The 16,830-nt window shown below is 42.5% G+C and overlaps 1 protein-coding gene across 1 annotated transcript in view; it reads left to right on the top strand.

Moving 5' to 3' along the window:
* Positions 1-16,830, top strand: part of gal3st3 (galactose-3-O-sulfotransferase 3) — a 40,117-nt gene that overhangs the window by 3,066 nt on the left and 20,221 nt on the right. The window contains exon 2 of the mRNA XM_079580399.1: positions 4,240-4,345. The gene's annotated coding sequence lies outside the window, so the exon portion shown is untranslated. The remainder of the gene's footprint in view (positions 1-4,239; positions 4,346-16,830) is intronic.

The raw sequence follows: 16,830 nt of genomic DNA, 5'->3' as shown, positions 1-16,830 counted from the left end.
CAAAAAGCCACCACCTTTCTCTTTTTTTGCTCCTTTCCCTCTCCTGGCACGTCCACAAGAAAGGCACAGGACCTGGTGACGAATGAATGCGCTCTCTGTTTTGGGCATAGCAATGCAGGGAATAACAAAGGAGCGGGGCCATTGGGAACCGGCGGTGGTGGTGGTGGTGGGGGGTGGGGGGTGAAAGGGTGGGGTACCTATAGCGATGCACAAAAGCCACAAAAGAAGAAGAAGAAGAAGTCACCGTGATTGAGTGCATTGCGCCGGCTAAAGATCGGCCTCATGGCAGGAAAAGGCGACCTGTAAAGGGACAGCGCCCCGGGGGGATACAGTAGTGTTTATTTATACGGTATTGGACAATGATATACAGGCAGCAGTGCGGCGCGGCGCGCGACCGGAAGATGGACGTTTTCTAGGGACTCGGCCAAAAAATGCTTACTGCTTCATTGGCCGCGCAAAAATGTTGATCGGCGGCTTCAAATATAGAATGATTTATGTGAAAGTAAAGTTTTGTGGCCCGGACTCACCCCTGTTTCAGTGAAGATGGCGTCACTGATGTTTTGGATGTTATCTTTTATATCCAATGGCTTTAGTAGATGATGCCCTTTAAATCTAGAAACACTTTCTGTGCACCTGAACTAAAGAAATGTCTCTTGTGTAGAGATGCACAATTCATCGGTTTGTGAATGAATCCCACAAACCTCTCAGTTGGTTTAAAAGTACAGATTACAAAAGGTCCTTTGTCCTGCTACTGTATCGCAACATCAGTTCTTCGACCATAGCACAATCACCTGCAGTAGATTCAAAATCACAATATCAATGGCCACAAAGACGGCAAGACTCTGAGAAAAAACATAACTCCGTCTCCATTTGAATTGATCATCTATAAAACCTGCTAACCCTGTGCTTTAAACCTCTGCAAACCTATCCTGAATTGTACATGATTCTTGTATTATTTACAAGGTCGTATTTCAGTTCACAGAATATTTTGCGAGTAGTGCAGTGGAGCATCTGACTGCTCTTTCGCAAACTAAAGTTGAATAGTTTGGGCGGAACACACAATGTCATGTGTGGAGGAAAAATGGAACAGCACCATCAACATCAAAACCCTATCCTCACTGTGAAGAATGGTTAAAGGGATTGTACGGAGTTTCAAAATGTTACTAAATTAAATATTTTCTACCCCCTATATGTTCCAGCCATGTCCTAATGTGTAAAATGAGCTCAGACCTGTTCACCACAACTGCCTCTAAAATCCTGCACTGTCACTCAGAAAGTTGTTACTTCGGGTCCGAATTGCCACCATGCACAAGCTTAATATAGAACCTGCAGTTACGCGTAAGACCTGAGGTGGCAGTAGTGAGTATATCTAGTCTCTTTAAGGGAGAATCATGGTGTGGGTCTGTTTTGTTGCCTCAGGGCCTGGACCTCTTGCCATCATCAGTAGAAAAATGATTTCACAAGTTTATCAAGATATTTTGCAGAAAAACCTGAGACACTCACAACAGCATGTGAATAAGTAAGTGAACCCTTGTGTTAAATAACTAGCTGACCCTTCTTTAGTAGCAATGTCTGCTTTCCTGTATTTGCAGATTAGACGCTCACAACAATCAGGATGAATCTTGGACGATTCCAAGTTCACTTACTTCCGGGTTCACTTACTTTTTCCTCCCTGTCCTGTGAAAGTTTACATTACATTATGGCCATTAAAAATATGACGAAATGTAAACGTTTGGGTGGTATTAGTTTTAGCAGACACTGTTTGCTCATTCTTATCATTTTAATAAAGATCAGACCACATTTCGTGACCAACCATTTAGGCAGAAATGTCAGACATTCCAAAGCGTTATTATATCGAGTTATTGTGCAACCTAAGTTCTCTCACATTAGTGCTCCTGAAAATTAAATTGCATGTCTAATTGCAATTGCATGCTCTTCTCAGAACGAACACAACTGGGCTTTTTCCAAAATCATGCAGGCCCCTATTCTCCACTGAACAGGACGATACAGAGCTTTCATCCCGGAAATACGACATGACAACAGTGGACAGACTATAGACAGACCTTTGTGCTGGTCTGTCTATAGCATTTCGCTGTGCAGGTGTTGACTGGTTTGCAACACGGGCCCGTCAGCCGAGCGGATGCATTTACTTGTGGGCATCTCCGCTTACCTCACTGGATCGAGAGGGCGCGGTTGTACAGGCAGAGTTTCGACAAGAGCTCAAGTTATTAATGCCACGAGCTGTTATTGACAAACATCTCCCCGGGCCGTGCCCTAGAAAACTGGACACAAAGCACAAACAACGTGAAGTCGGCAAAGGCTGTAAGGCACAACAGGCTTCAGAAGGAAAACGCAGAGGAGGATGCACACACGCTGATCCCGGGCAGAGGAGCGGTTCTGAAGCTACCAGAAAAACACACCTTTCTGCATTCATCTGGACTGGTGTGCTTTTAAGAATTAGAATATCTATCTATCTATCTATCTATCTATCTATCTATCTATCTATCTATCTATCTATCTATCTATCTATCTATCTATCTATCTATCTATCTATCTATCTATCTATCTATCTATCATCTATCATCTATCATCTATCTATTTATCTAAAGTCTATCTATTTATCTAAAGTCTATCTATCTATCTAGAGTCTATCTATCTAGAGTCTATCTATCTATCTATCTATCTATCTATCTATGTATCTATCGTCTATCTATCTATCTATGTATCTATCGTCTATCTATCTATCTATCTATCTATCTATCTATCTATCTATCTATCTATCTATCTATCTATCTATCATCTATCATCTATCATCTATCTATTTATCTAAAGTCTATCTATTTATCTAAAGTCTATCTATCTATCTAGAGTCTATCTATCTAGAGTCTATCTATCTATCTATCTATCTATCTATCTATCTATGTATCTATCGTCTATCTATCTATCTATGTATCTATCGTCTATCTATCTATCTATCTATCTATCTATCTATCGTCTATCTATCTATCTAGAGTCTATCTATCTATCTATCGTCTATCTATCTATCTAGAGTCTATCTATCTAGAGTCTATCTATCTATCTAGAGTCTATCTATCTATCTATCTATCTATCTATCTATCTATCTATCTATCTATCTATCTAGAGTCTATCTATCTATCTATCTATCTATCTATCTATCTATCTATCTAGCTATCTATCTATCTATCTATCTATCTATCTATCTATCTATCTATCGTCTATCTATCTATCTAGAGTCTATCTATCTATCTAGAGTCTATCTATCTATCTATCTATCTATCTATCTAGAGTCTATCTATCTATCTATCTATCTATCTATCTAGAGTCTATCTATCTATCTAGAGTCTATCTATCTATCTATCTATCTATCTATCTATCTATCTATCTAGAGTCTATCTATCTATCTATCTATCTATCTATCTATCTATCTATCTATCTATCTATCTATCTATCTATCTATCTATCTATCTATCTATCTATCTATCAGTGGTGATTTGCAAACTTTAATGTGGATTAAGTTTGAAATGTGATTATTTCTTGCCTGTTGAATTGAAGCGGCTCTTTAAGTACTTTTTTTAGTCCAGCTCCATCTGGAATAGACCTGGTTTGGTTCTTGGCTCGAACAGCTTTGCTTGGATCCAGTATCCCTGTTCCTAATATCCTCAGATTGTGCTTGGAATGAACAGCGAGGATGTCCATGTTTTTAACCCATCTGCACGCGGAGCAATTGCACATTACTGCACCGGGTCCAAGCTACAAATGCAACACCTGTGCTTCTATAATATAAATCAGATTTTGCAGAGTACTGTGTTTACCGTAAAAGCATGTCTGAGCATCCACAGCGGATTGTGCCAGATGCACGGGGACAGATGGGCAGGGGTTTCGTTGGGGTTTGGGACGGGTCCAGGGAGCTGCCCTCGGCGCTAACGTTTTCATTTACTCGTAAATATCCGGCAGCCAGATTTCAGTCGACCCAGGATTAAGCAGTCTGAATGGGATTACAGCTGCCCTGTTTATGTGTGGCCTTGATGCTCTGAAATAAAAAAAATATATAGAAGCATAAACTTTTTTTATACTGCACACATTTTTATTATTAAGATGAAAGAATAATGAGGTTTTTTTTTACTTTTTTATCTCACACCAAGTGCAAATATCCTCTTCAGTCACGTCCGTGCTTCTGTGTACATAGTTATAAGTAGTTTTTCCTTTTCCTCCCCACAGTTCTGCTCCTATGACACCTGCGTCCATCGCCCCCACTGAGAGACCCACGGCCGGACGGAGACAGAGCCTCATCACTTCACTCTGAGGCCCACGAAGCCCACCACAGGTCGGAAAACCCTTCCTCCATCTGCACACACATGTTCACAAAGCAATATTTAAAATGTTTGCACGACTAGTCTTTTGAAGAGACTTTCTACTCATTCAAAACCTCCCAAACATAAGGCCGAGTGCAGTACTTTAACTCTGTATTTACACCAGCTCTGTGGCCTCTTCGATCCACATTAACATACAGAACTATAAACCGTATAAATAAGATAACGAGGCGCGCTTAGTTCAACTTTTCTGGCGGCGCTTGTCTTCCCCTTCAACAAACACCTGATTAATGATTCATAATGTGTCGCTTTTGTTAGCACTGTTTTCCTCCCCCGAAAATGCTGAAAAGTCTAAAAATACGACAAACACAGGGGACTGAAGTTATGATGTAACCGCATGTTAAGTTTCCTATCTACAAGAACCAATCTGACCCCCTCTCCCCTTTGTTGTGGAGCTTTGTTGCTGCACTGGCAAAGGCAAACCGGCTGTTTGAATAGAGCGTTTATATCATCCATTGTCCCCGGTATTTTCAGTATCTTTTTTTAAATCTTTATTCTTTAGTGGTTGTCGTCTTTGGCTGCATATAAAGACGGCTATTGCCAACCAAATTATCTCAAATCTACCCACGGGCAAAGGCATTTGTATGATAACAGTAGCATCATTTGCATGTGTTTAGACAAATGTGATAAGCTTCTCCAGCTGCACGTGGCCCTGAGCGGTCTCGGCTTGTTTCGGCATTTGTGATTCGCTTCGTCGTGACTCTGCGAAAGGTTAGCTCAGGTTGAGATTTGGGAAGGTTGTTGTTTTTGTGAATACAGGCCAGTGAAGTGATTATACACAGTAGGTACAGTGGCTCACAGGGTATATATGCGGTTACGGCATAAGTATCCACAGATCCATGGGTCAACTGGAGGAAATAAAACTTCATTTATAAGGAAGAGTGCTTTATAGTGAGTGCCAGCTTGGAACATACAGCTATTTTGAACATTTGAAATTGCCAATATTACAGATCTGATATGTAAATGTGAGAATGCTGCATAAGTAGAAATAGCATGAATGATCCTTCTGCCGATCCACTTTTGTACTGGCTACTCGTTTTGTCCATGAGCAAGCGCCTGGTAAATGACCTCCTCCTACCAAGCGTTGGCAAAGTGTCAAAAAAAAAACTACAAAGAAGCCACAAAAAAGTGACAAAAAATGTGACAAGAAAGTGACATAAAGCAATGGAAAAAGTGGCAGAAATGTGACAAAAGAGTGATGAAAATGCAACAACAACGCAGGCTAGAGTCACGCTATCACCCTATGGGCTAGCAGGGACTGGAGCCCAGAGGCCTACCATAGTTCACCACCATAGCCAATCAGAATTAAGGAAAAAAAAGAAAAGGTGATTTGTTGATTTTCATGTCAATCACTTCACTTTGCGGCATAACTAACTGTATGAGATGATTGTGCTGCTCCTATGTGTGTACCTGGAGTAGGCCTGCCCTGCCTGGCCCAGAGGAATACATGTAGGAGTAGCAGGGTTACGGTTTTTAGGGTTAGGGTTATAGGTTAGTTTTAAGGTTAGGGTTTGCGCTGAGAGGGGGGGGGCTACAATTCTGTTTAAGCCCCGGGGGCTATGGTTACATTAAAGTGGGCCTGAACGCAGCAACAACGCAAGAAAAAAGATCAGTTTAGATCAATTTTGTAGGTCTTGGCTTTCAAATGAGACAAAGACCCTGGCCTATAAGCTGTACGCTTCAGTCAAGAAACCTTTAGATTTGGGTAAAGCTGAGCTGGAGAAAAGGTGGGGGTTAAGAGGTTAGAGTGGACATAAAAAACAACAACACATCAATCCATCTCAAATCGTCCCTAAAATGATACGAGCTGTGGCTTACGGCGTAATTGAGGCCAACACATGCTTTACTCCCACTGGACTCCACACCTGTTCTGTTTGGGCTCTGCTGAAAAGAAGTCTATAACTTGTAACTCTCCAAAAACATTCCAAATTGAGTAGTTCTATTTGATAATGTTACCCTAAAAAGTCCAATTGATATTCACAGGGGCGCTGCCAGACATTCTGGGCCCTATGGAAGCAAACCTTTCTGGGCCCCCTACAGTTTTTACAGACAAGATTTAACCCAATAAACATACCCTGTTTATTTGTAAAAATGGGCAAAATACACACATTGAGTGCACGTTTAACTTATGTAAAAGGAAGAAAAAGGGTCTGCTCTTCTGGGCCCTTCTTCAGCCTGGGCCCTTAGATTCGTTCTAACCTTCCACCCTGTTGCACCGCCCATGGGTGTTCATGACTCAGATATTGGTTTAAGGATCTGTGGAAGGAGCTCCTGGACATGCACTGATACTCATTAAAATGCCCCTTTATTAAATTTCTATCCTCCCATTTGTCAGGGTTTAGAATCACTCCAATAAAGTCCACCTTAATCTCCACCTTTCTATGAGGTTGCTTTTCAGCCCGAGATGCTTGGACGAAATCTGCTTACCGCCTCACAGCTTGTGTGGCAGGCGGGAGGGCACCTTTTTTTTGTACTGTCACTGCCGTCTGTCTTGCCCCATCTGGCATTTTACCCCGGGACGACAGCTCCCCCACGGCCCGTGCTTAGCCTCCCGGGCGCTCGATAAAGGGCATATGCTGCTGTAGGCCTCCATCGCATCGCCAATGTACGGTTTCAGAGGTAACGGTAAATGTGTTTATTCTAAAAAGCAGTGAAGTGAGCACTGACTAAACCATGACTATCAAACCTTCAGGACATTCTGCCAAGTGGCCTTTTACTGTCACGCGATATAAGTGACAGCTGATGTAAAGGAAATGATGGGACTGACTCTCGTTGTGAGTATTTACCTAAAGCCAAAGGGATGGTTCAGTCATTTCAAAAGCTGATGATATTTATAACTCAAGTGAGACGTAGTTACTCACTTAACTCTCTCAGGCAGTAAATGCAATTGGAAACGGAGACTTATCTTAAAAAAAAAAAAACAGATTCACTTTACTAGGAGGTTGCAGGAAAAGTATTCGACAGCACTTCAAGGATCTCATCAAGTATTTCCCCGTTGCTCCCAATGCCCTTCAACTTCAGAGCTCCCACTGGACCTTTTCATGCACAGGAACGGGGCTAATTCTGGCAAATGTCAGCGGAGATCTTCTTGTTAGGACTCTACTTGTGAATTTAGCGTTCGGAGCCGAAGCATTAGCGGCGAAATGACATGGCGTATCGTTGCGGTTTGACCTCATGATTATTTCACGGCGCCGGTGTCAGCCCCGAGCTCCCTGCCTTCAATCAGCTGGCAGCTTCTCTGAGCCTGTCTCCGCGATCTCGCTACCAAAGTGTTGCCGCAAGCAGCGAGCCATCTGCCTTTGACATTTTTAGATTGAGAGGGGGGAAACTGGGTGAGAACACTGTGCTTATTGTTGAGTTTGTGGGTTAAATATTCAGCGAGGAGCTCTGTCTTCTAAAAAAGAAAAAAAAAGGGGGTCAGTTATCTGGAGGCATCGCCCGACACAAGGCAATCCAGATCTGCACCGCCAAAAATGTCAAATATAAAAGTTTCATTTCTAACTTCAGAATTTCAGCCGGGCTCACAGTCATGAACGCCATTGCAGGTTGTTCTATTCAAAGGCCTTTTCGACAGAGTGTAGCCTATAGACTGTCCAGACTGGAATATTTTCCGCCACCATGGGGAGCGGTGGGTTGGTGCTGGTTTCTGATGATGGAGTTAAAGAGATTTAACCTCTTTAACCAAATCTAAAAGCTTCTTGAAAAAAATACTCCATCTAAACAGCGATAAAAAACGGGACAAAATGTGAAAAAAGGCAACAAACGACAGACAAAAAAGTGACAAAAATGCACTAATAAAGTTGCAAAAGACCAATAAAAACGTGATGAAAATGTAACAAAAAAGTGATGATAAAAAACGTTCAAATGAGGCGTTACACAGGCCTATGGGCTGTAAAGTCGAGCAGCTTTAAGTTTTGGGTAAAGCCAAACTGGATTACTATATGTGCTCGGTTAAAGGAACAGGCCACCGTTTTTCCATTCCATGTTCTTACCTGAGCTTAGACGAGTTGATACGTACCTGTCTGGTCTTTGTGTGAGTCCTCAGTCACGCAAAACGACCAAAGATGTTGTTCGCATTTGGCCTCTCCCAGTGTATTCCTATGGCTCCAAACGGGGGTGAAGTTGGAAGCTACCACGCTCTTCCATGGGCACAAAGACCAGACAGGTACGCATCAACTCGTCTAAGCTCAGGCAGGTCTCAGTATGTAATGGTGGCCTGTTCCTTTAATGTAAAGAAGAGGAAACAACAAGCGCCCATTGTTGTCAGCGCTGTTTGTAGACTCTGGCCCTCAGGCTAACAGCCAAAGCACTGGCGCACCGTTGTTTGTACGCAAGATACCAACTTCGTCTTGAGCAACACTGTTGTTGCGCCAGGTGGATCAGTCCCATAGTGTGTTTTAGGATTATGTTTAAACCATATTTCAGACTTTAAATCAGCCTGATTGACGTGGTATGAAAAGGCCGAAAACCACTGGTATGTGTGGGATATCGCTCAGCAGAAGACAAGGAAAAGCCTCTCAAGCCATCATCTGTACTGGGTTGTTTCAGACTCTTGTATGACTGAAAGCTGAGACAAAACTGTGCTTGGATGAAACCCACCCAGACACAGGAAGAACATGTCCTCAGAGCCGGTCAAAACAACTCAGTTTTATGTGACTATGACTAATCTGTGTTGAGTAAAAAATGCGTAGAGTGGTATTTTCCGCCGTGGCTGATGCAGATGACTGGGTGCTATTGAGCGCAGAGCCGTGATCTGTGACCTCTCCGCTATGTAAGGGCCAGGGACGACAGGCAGTGAGCAACAGAACGAATAAGACAGATAAATTTCTTGTTATTGGGAGAACAAGAAAGAGTGTCGTGATTGAAACGCTTGCTAAAAGTGGAGCTGTGGGTTTGGCATTAGGTAAGAACGTAGTTAAAACATATTTATTGAACTTATTTGTGAAAGATTTCTGCACTATTGTAGGCCTACCAATTTAAACATCTGCATCACAATTAAGGTTAAAACAGACCTTTACATTGGTGGAGCTGCAGCCTGTCCAGATGACATTTAAAGTCAAACATTTACACAATAAATAAACCACACACTAAGTATACAGGATGTGTAGCAAAGATCCTAAACCTACTTTCTTGACATTTCTTGACTGAACGATGTGACAATGTTGTGACTCAGTGTGTGTTGACTTGCTAAAAACCATTCACACTCTAACATGCTTTACCTTTGCTATACTTTCATTCATAATTGGGCAAAGTCAGTTAAAGATATAGGAATGTGCAGAGAGGTGCGAGTACTTCCTTCAGTGTAATGAAACGTTTCGTAATCTCAGACTTTATTGTCCCTGTGAGGATATCTGCTCTCTGCATTTGACCCAATCTTCCACCAATGGACGAAACCTGTCCGTAACCAACACAGGGCGACCGCAGCGCAGCGCCCCGGGACCCATCCGTCAGCCGTTTAACCCACGGTGAATGTTTTAGGTTAATGGGCGAAACCAGAGTGCGCTGACCTCACACCGGGAGACGAGACATCTGACCACAAACGCCACGAGCCAACCCGTCAGCCAAACAACTACAGCCGCTCTGACCAATACGAGGGATTAGGTATGGCTTGATTTGTGTCATGTTGTGATGCGTGTTTCTTAATCCAAAGCGTTAAATTGATTGGTTTTGGGAGTAGCCTATAGTAGAGAAACGCAAAAGTTGAGACCAGTGTGGTTTAGTTAGGGTTTAGGGTGTTTCGACAGTCAAAAGTGAACCGCTCAGCTCCCATAGGGGGGTCTAAACCGCTCCAGTCCACTTCAGCCAAGGGGTCTGGAGCGGTTTGCAAGCTAGACCGGTTTGGGGGGAAAGGGGAGGGGGGCTTGTCCCCACTCTGATTGGTCAGGCCTGTGAAAGACAATAGTCACCTTGCATATTCAAAGTCAGTTTTCTCTTCACACATTTAAACCAGGCTCTATCATGAATTGTTCACAGTTTTTAAGTTCTGTTTGAGCGTCTGAAAGTCACTGTAACTTCCAACTCATTGCGCTTACTTGGAATAAGTTGTAAACCCGATGCATAATTATTAAGCCCGATGTCAAGCAATGTTTACTACTAGCGCTAGTATGATTAAGAGGGCTTTCACAGTATTCATGACTTATGATGCAAGTTCTGATTACGAGACGTGTTAGTACAGGCAACTGGGAATTCCTAGTACTGATTACTTTTGTTACTTAAATATGGTCTTAACCTGTACTATTATTCTTGTAGTTTACGAGACAGTCAAGTTCCCGTTGCAGGGTGGCAGTAGAGGACACTGGGGAGGTTAGTGAGAGCTCCTAAAACCATGTACTGGATAAAGAGAAAAGCAAGTAAAGCCAATGTTAAGCCTGTATTATTCAATATTGGCAAATCCTAGTAAATGGGACAGAATCTTATAATGGATACTTTAGAATGAGCGTGAGCACAACAGGACGACAAATAATCATTACTGGCATCATGTAAAGTTAGTAAATACTTGCAAAACCCTGTTATTGGAGCGGAAACATGTTGCTGTAAAATGAAAAATCAATTAATCACAATGTTCTCTTGTAAATGTACCCCTTACATGGAATACAGGGTAAATGCTGAAATTATAACACTTTATTTCATGTTACCACCGTAATCGGAATTCACAGTGCAGCCGATTTTCACTTCTGTATGGATTGAGCCGAGAGGCCAATGAGAACTGGGCTAAATTTTATAAATGAGGATAGGAAAACATTCACATATGATTTTTCCTATCGCTGTTCAATATAAAGGACATAATACAGAATAACTGCATAGTATTTTTTGTTGATGAGTACTCTGTCCCACCTAATGGCCAAATTTTGCATATACAAAGGTGTTTTGATGCAGGACTAAAGCACAGTGATGCCACATGCATATGAATGACCTCGGCCACTCCCATAACGACCCAGACCACTTTACCCCAAAGGCACTTGAAACACAGGTTTCAGGGTGCTGCCCTTCCTTAAATGAACCGGTCTCAAGTGGACCAAACTGGTCTTGTGCTGTCGCAATGGGCCTACTGTCCACTACGTTATTGACAAATGGCTCTTTAACCTCTTAACCCCCACCTGAACTGAGCACAGTTTCTCCAGTGTCGCTACCAGTAAAGAAACATGTTTTACAAAACCCTGTGGAGAATCGGGATGTTCACAATGCAAAGGAATGAGTTGGACCACATGGAGTGACATGAAGGACCTTGACATTTTTCACACTGTTAGAGAACTTTATAGCTTTTATGTTATTGTTTAGTAATAACTGTTTATTTCCTTTACGTTGGGCGACCTCCTCTTTCACAACGCTGCACAAGAGGCTTTGTTTAATAAATGTCTGATTAACAGAGCATGAGCTTAGCCTTCTCTCCCCAATAGCAAGATGAATGAACTGATTTGCCTGACTGCGGTAATAATCAACAAATTAGAAGTCCAATTAGGCCCGTTTGACCTGCGTGTAATTGGGTTGAGTCGCGAGGGCGCCTCCGCAAGCCTTTTCTTTCCCCTCCAGTCGCTCAAAGGGATTTTCAGCGGCATTGATCTCGTATGTATAGACTCGACGGCGCTTCTTTTGTTGAAGGGTTATTGCTGGCGACCTGGACGTAAAAGGTCACAGGTGAAGGCAGTCGGAACGGAAAAGCTGCATCTTTGCAAGCTGCACGAAAGCAACTGATCGAAGCTTTTTCCTTGTTATGATTCCCACGTTTGTGTTCTTTTTGGTTGTGTTTTCATCAGGTCTTTGTTGTTTTTTTTGACATGTTTGGGTCACATTTTTCTGGCTTCATCACAGTTACATTACACACAAGAAAACCAACAAGGAAAGTCCCACTGAGATTAAAAACCTCCCATTCCTGGTCAAGATTATGAAAAACAGCTACAATTTAACCTCTTACCACCTGCTTTAAAGGAATAGTCACAATTTTTCCATACTGAGATATGTTCTTACCTGAGCTTAGACGGGTTGATACGTACCCGTCCGGTCTTTGTGCCCATGGAAGAGTGTGGTAGCTTCCAACTTCACCCCCGTTTGGAGCCATAGGAATACAGTGGGAGAGGCCAAATGCTAACAACATCTTTGGTCGTTTTGCGTGACTGAGGGCACGCACAGAGAACAGACAGGTACGCATCAACTCGTCTAAGCTCAGGTAAGAACATCTCGCATTATGGAAAAACGGTGGCCTGTCCCTTTAACCGAGCACATTTTCTCCAGTTCGCTTTTACCCAAAACTAAAAGCTCCTCGATTAGAGCTCACAGCCTATCAGCCTATCATATAAATGGATCTATTTCCCTGCACTGTTGTCACTTTTGATGTTCTTTTCCATCGGCTGATAGGCTGTTCACATTTTGTTGCTCTTTTGTGGCTTTACTGTTGCATTTTCGTCACATTTGTCTCATTTTTGTCACGTATTTGTCTCCATTTCCATCCATTTTTTGTCACATTTTGTTGCATTTTTGTCACATTTTTGTCTCTTTTTCATCCAATTTGTGTTGCTTTTTTGTTTGCGTTACCATCTTCATATTCTTCTCGATTTGTCGCTTATTTCTCAAGAAGCTTTTAGATTTGGCTGAAGCTGAACTGGAGAATATGTGCGCGGTTCAGGTGGGGGTTAAGGGGTTAAAGAGGTCTACTCAAGCGCTCTCTCAATCCGTATTTGAAAGCGCTCGATGAAATAAGCTCAGTTATTTTCCAGTCTTGTTCTATGTAGAAGAAGCCGAGTGAACAAAAGCCCTTTTTCCCCAGTTCTGTGCAGTAAAGGGAACAGCGAGCAACACAATGATCGCTTGAACGCAAACAATAAGAGCCAACACTCCTCCGTCAGATGAAGTTACAGATGTAAGAGGGCAGGAATCCAAGCATGGCCTAATAAATAAAAGTAAACCAATGACCCAGCCTCCTGGAGGACAAAGCAGGCCATCCCACTGGAGAATACAGTTCACAATGATGGGTCAAGGCCTAACAGTTAGTAATGAACCTCAGAGAAGCAGTGTCAGTCGTGTGGAGACGTTGAGCAGAGGCTTTCATGTACAACAGGTCTCCATAGATTATTATTTAATAACTTAGCTGAGGCATTACACTGGCCTAGAGTCGACAAACTATCCATCCTTTATAGACACAGGCCCTCCGAATTCTCCACATCAGAAAGAAGGAAACATACTTTTCTGCAACAGGTGGAGGTACCATTGAACAACGAACACTCACTACAGTTCGTCAACATAATAAGTAGCACAAAGGATCGGACTCGACAAACTTGTACATTTCAAGCGCTGTGCCTCACTTGTCGTTGTGGTCTTTTCTTTTTCCGAGGCCGCGCGAGTGCTCTGTCCACTCCTCCCTGATCAAAAGCATCTGGAACAAGGCCTTACATATGGCTCTGTGGAGCTGAGAGGAGCCTAATGCTCCCCTCCGTCAACCGCCATGACAGGGCCTCAGTCTAATTGCAGAGGCAGCTCCACTTCGGTCGGCTTTGGGCTCAGAAAGTCCCGACGGAAGGGAGCGGGGAGAGGGCTCTGAAGAAGCTGGATTAAAAATGTACAGCGCGTAGTGGTGTATATGACAGAGAATACGGGAGTGTAGGGAGTTTCTAGATCTTAGAATTTAATATAATCAGGGCTAAGTGAAGGCAGCATGCTACAAAGACAACTCTTTTGATAATCCATATGGGACTAATTTGCAAGGCGTATTTAACTTTATACAAATTCAAGTAAAATCGACTTATTGATCTAGACATACAGGAATAATGTAAAAATTGAAGCTCTACTTTCTTGCCTTGTAGTTTTGCACACTTCACATAATATATTCTTCCAATAACCCTGACGAATTTATCAAATGTATCATTTATCAAAGCTTGGAACTGACTGAGAGGGCAGTGTCTCCCAACCAGGGGTAAGGACTTAGCGGGCGGTACCCATAACAATTTCAGATTTAATTAAGTGAGTGCTTTATTTGTCAGAGGAAACCGTAGCACCTGGAGGAAACCTGGCTTCAGTCCTCCTCTGATCCTCTGAAACGGAGGATCAGAGGATCCTCCGTTTCAGAGCGTGGTGTCCTGCACTGGTCAGCTCCTCCCCCTCCTTCCTTTTCCTCCTGTGCAGCTCCCTTTTACCATCTTCCGGGAAGGGCTTAACCTGTTTTATTTTCCAGTGAACGTCCATTAGCCAGAAGAAGAGTAGGGACAGAGGGCGAGTGTGAGTCTTGCCCGGATACCTCCTCGTTTGGCCCTTCCTTGTTTCCTGTAGCGCCTCTTGTGACGCCTCCACTGTGCTGCAGGTGTGGGGGGGCTCTTGGTGCCTCTATCAGTAGTAGAAGTAGATTATTAACATATAGATTACAAGTCACATGTTTTCCAAAGATCTTAAACATTATACAGTAACAAAAACCTGCACATTAAGAATTTAAGCGCTAAATGATGCCTGTCCGAAAGGGTTTATGCTGAAGTCAAGACTTATACTGCCTAACCCCTTTTACAACCGTGACACCGTGTCCTCAGATGACACATTATACGGTTTCTCTTATGCCAACGATGGTAACACAAAAGCACGAGACTTCAACTTCATCAAAATTATGTTATGCATCCTAGATCAACTTCTTTTCTAATAATCTTCATTCAAGTGTTCTATACTTCTCCATCATGTTTAATACATTTTCTTAAGTCGAATAGGTAAACCGTTCCATAGATCAACTCCTTTGACTGATGAGCACCTCCTCTTAGTATTACTCTTCGCCATGGGGTTTTTGTCGCAGATCAGTTCCTCTGAGGTTGTATCTAGATTCTCTAGTTTGAAACATCTCTTGTAAACAGTGAGGAAGCATGAGATTGGGAGCCTTGTACATCACAACTGCAGCGTAAACATCAACAAGATCATGCAATTTTAAGATATTTAGTCTAATAAAAAGTGGATTTGTTAGAGTAACGGTATTCTGCAGGGCTGATCACTCAAACTACTTTCTTTTGCATTTAGCAAATAGGTTGTATACTAGTTTTATAGGTATTCCCCCATATCTCCACACAATAGCTAAACTGTGGAAGGATGAGGTATTCCATGTTTCAGAAGACAAAAGGTGAAGGTCTCAAATGTCTTTAGTCCAGAGACTGAATGGTCCAAGACAAAAAAGCTTGGAAACTACTTCTACAGAGCGCACTCGTCAACCCTTATTTCAACTGAATTCAGCTCGCATTCGTATACAACAGTACAACAGGTAAAGATTAGCATGAAAAGGAACTTGTATGCGTGAAGCTTGAATAGAGAACATTTGCAAGTGTGACCATTGACATTGATAAGAGGAACACATGCTAATTGGTGACGTGTTGGGGAAGGATATTAACAAGTTGCTTAATTAAAAAACTATTGTCGTTGGTTAGCAGTCGTTTGTGTGTCAATATAGAAGCTGTTTTTCCATGGACATTGCCGTTAACAGACGTGAAAGCCTATTAAAAGATGTGAGAAAATTGTATTAAAGAACGCGGGCTGAATAGAGTTCTTATTTGCCTTTGCCTCCTCGTGAAATTAGATTTTACGACTTGTTCATGGAGGTGTTTGTGGGCGCTGGTTTCTCTCGCCGGAGACCCCCCCCCCCTCCCTCCGGTACGAACCATGAAAGATACTTTGGATCTCTCTGTTCCCTTTGCCCACTGCTGGTAATTGGTCCTGAGCTCCAGCAACAAAGCAAAGCCGCGGAGGAGTCTGAGGGGAAAAAGCAAATATGCAGCGTGTGACCGGAGCAGGACAGTGTGGGTAAACAGGTTCACGCAGATCATGAGGCGCATGATCCTGGCATAACCATCATTCAGTAATAAAGTCATATTTGTGCTGATTTAAATTAGACTAAAAGTATATTAAAGGAAGTTCATGAGACTAGAGCTATTGTCGAGTAATGAAGACTAAATATAAATGAATATTCTGTCATGTATTCTCTTGGAGTGATTGAATTCTCCAGGTTCTTCCCGAACAAAATGGTATACAGCATGTCCATATTCACGTAGATTGAGTTGGTTAAAGCAGTACTAAGTAACTTGTTTACCTTAATAAATCCTTTCCGTAGTCCCTCTGGATGTAAGACAAGAGTTAATGGAATGATTGGTGGGTCTTTAATCTCCCCCTGGTGGCTCTGGCCAGAAAACCACAGTTGCAGCTTTCCCTGCGCTGACCCAGAGGCGCAATACACACTAATGGGATCACGAAGAAGAAGCTAACAGGCTAACGGACAAAGCTAACTGCAGGCTAGCACCACTTAAACAGTATTTACAGCCAAGTTTGAGTGAAAAAAATTATCTCCATTGTGTAATTGGATGTACAATATCCCTCTCTCCCTTTGTCTTTTCTGACAGCGTAGTATTTACTCACGGACAATTAATGAGTAAAAAAACATAACATGCTACGACACCTACAGTGGCGCTTATGGCCTCTTGGGGCAGTATCG

The sequence above is a fragment of the Gobius niger genome (assembly GCF_951799975.1).
Source record: "Gobius niger genome assembly, chromosome: 21".
NCBI lineage: Eukaryota > Metazoa > Chordata > Actinopteri > Gobiiformes > Gobiidae > Gobius > Gobius niger.
The sequence above is the reverse complement of the archived record's forward strand: the minus strand, read 5'-3'. Positions and strand labels throughout refer to the sequence as shown.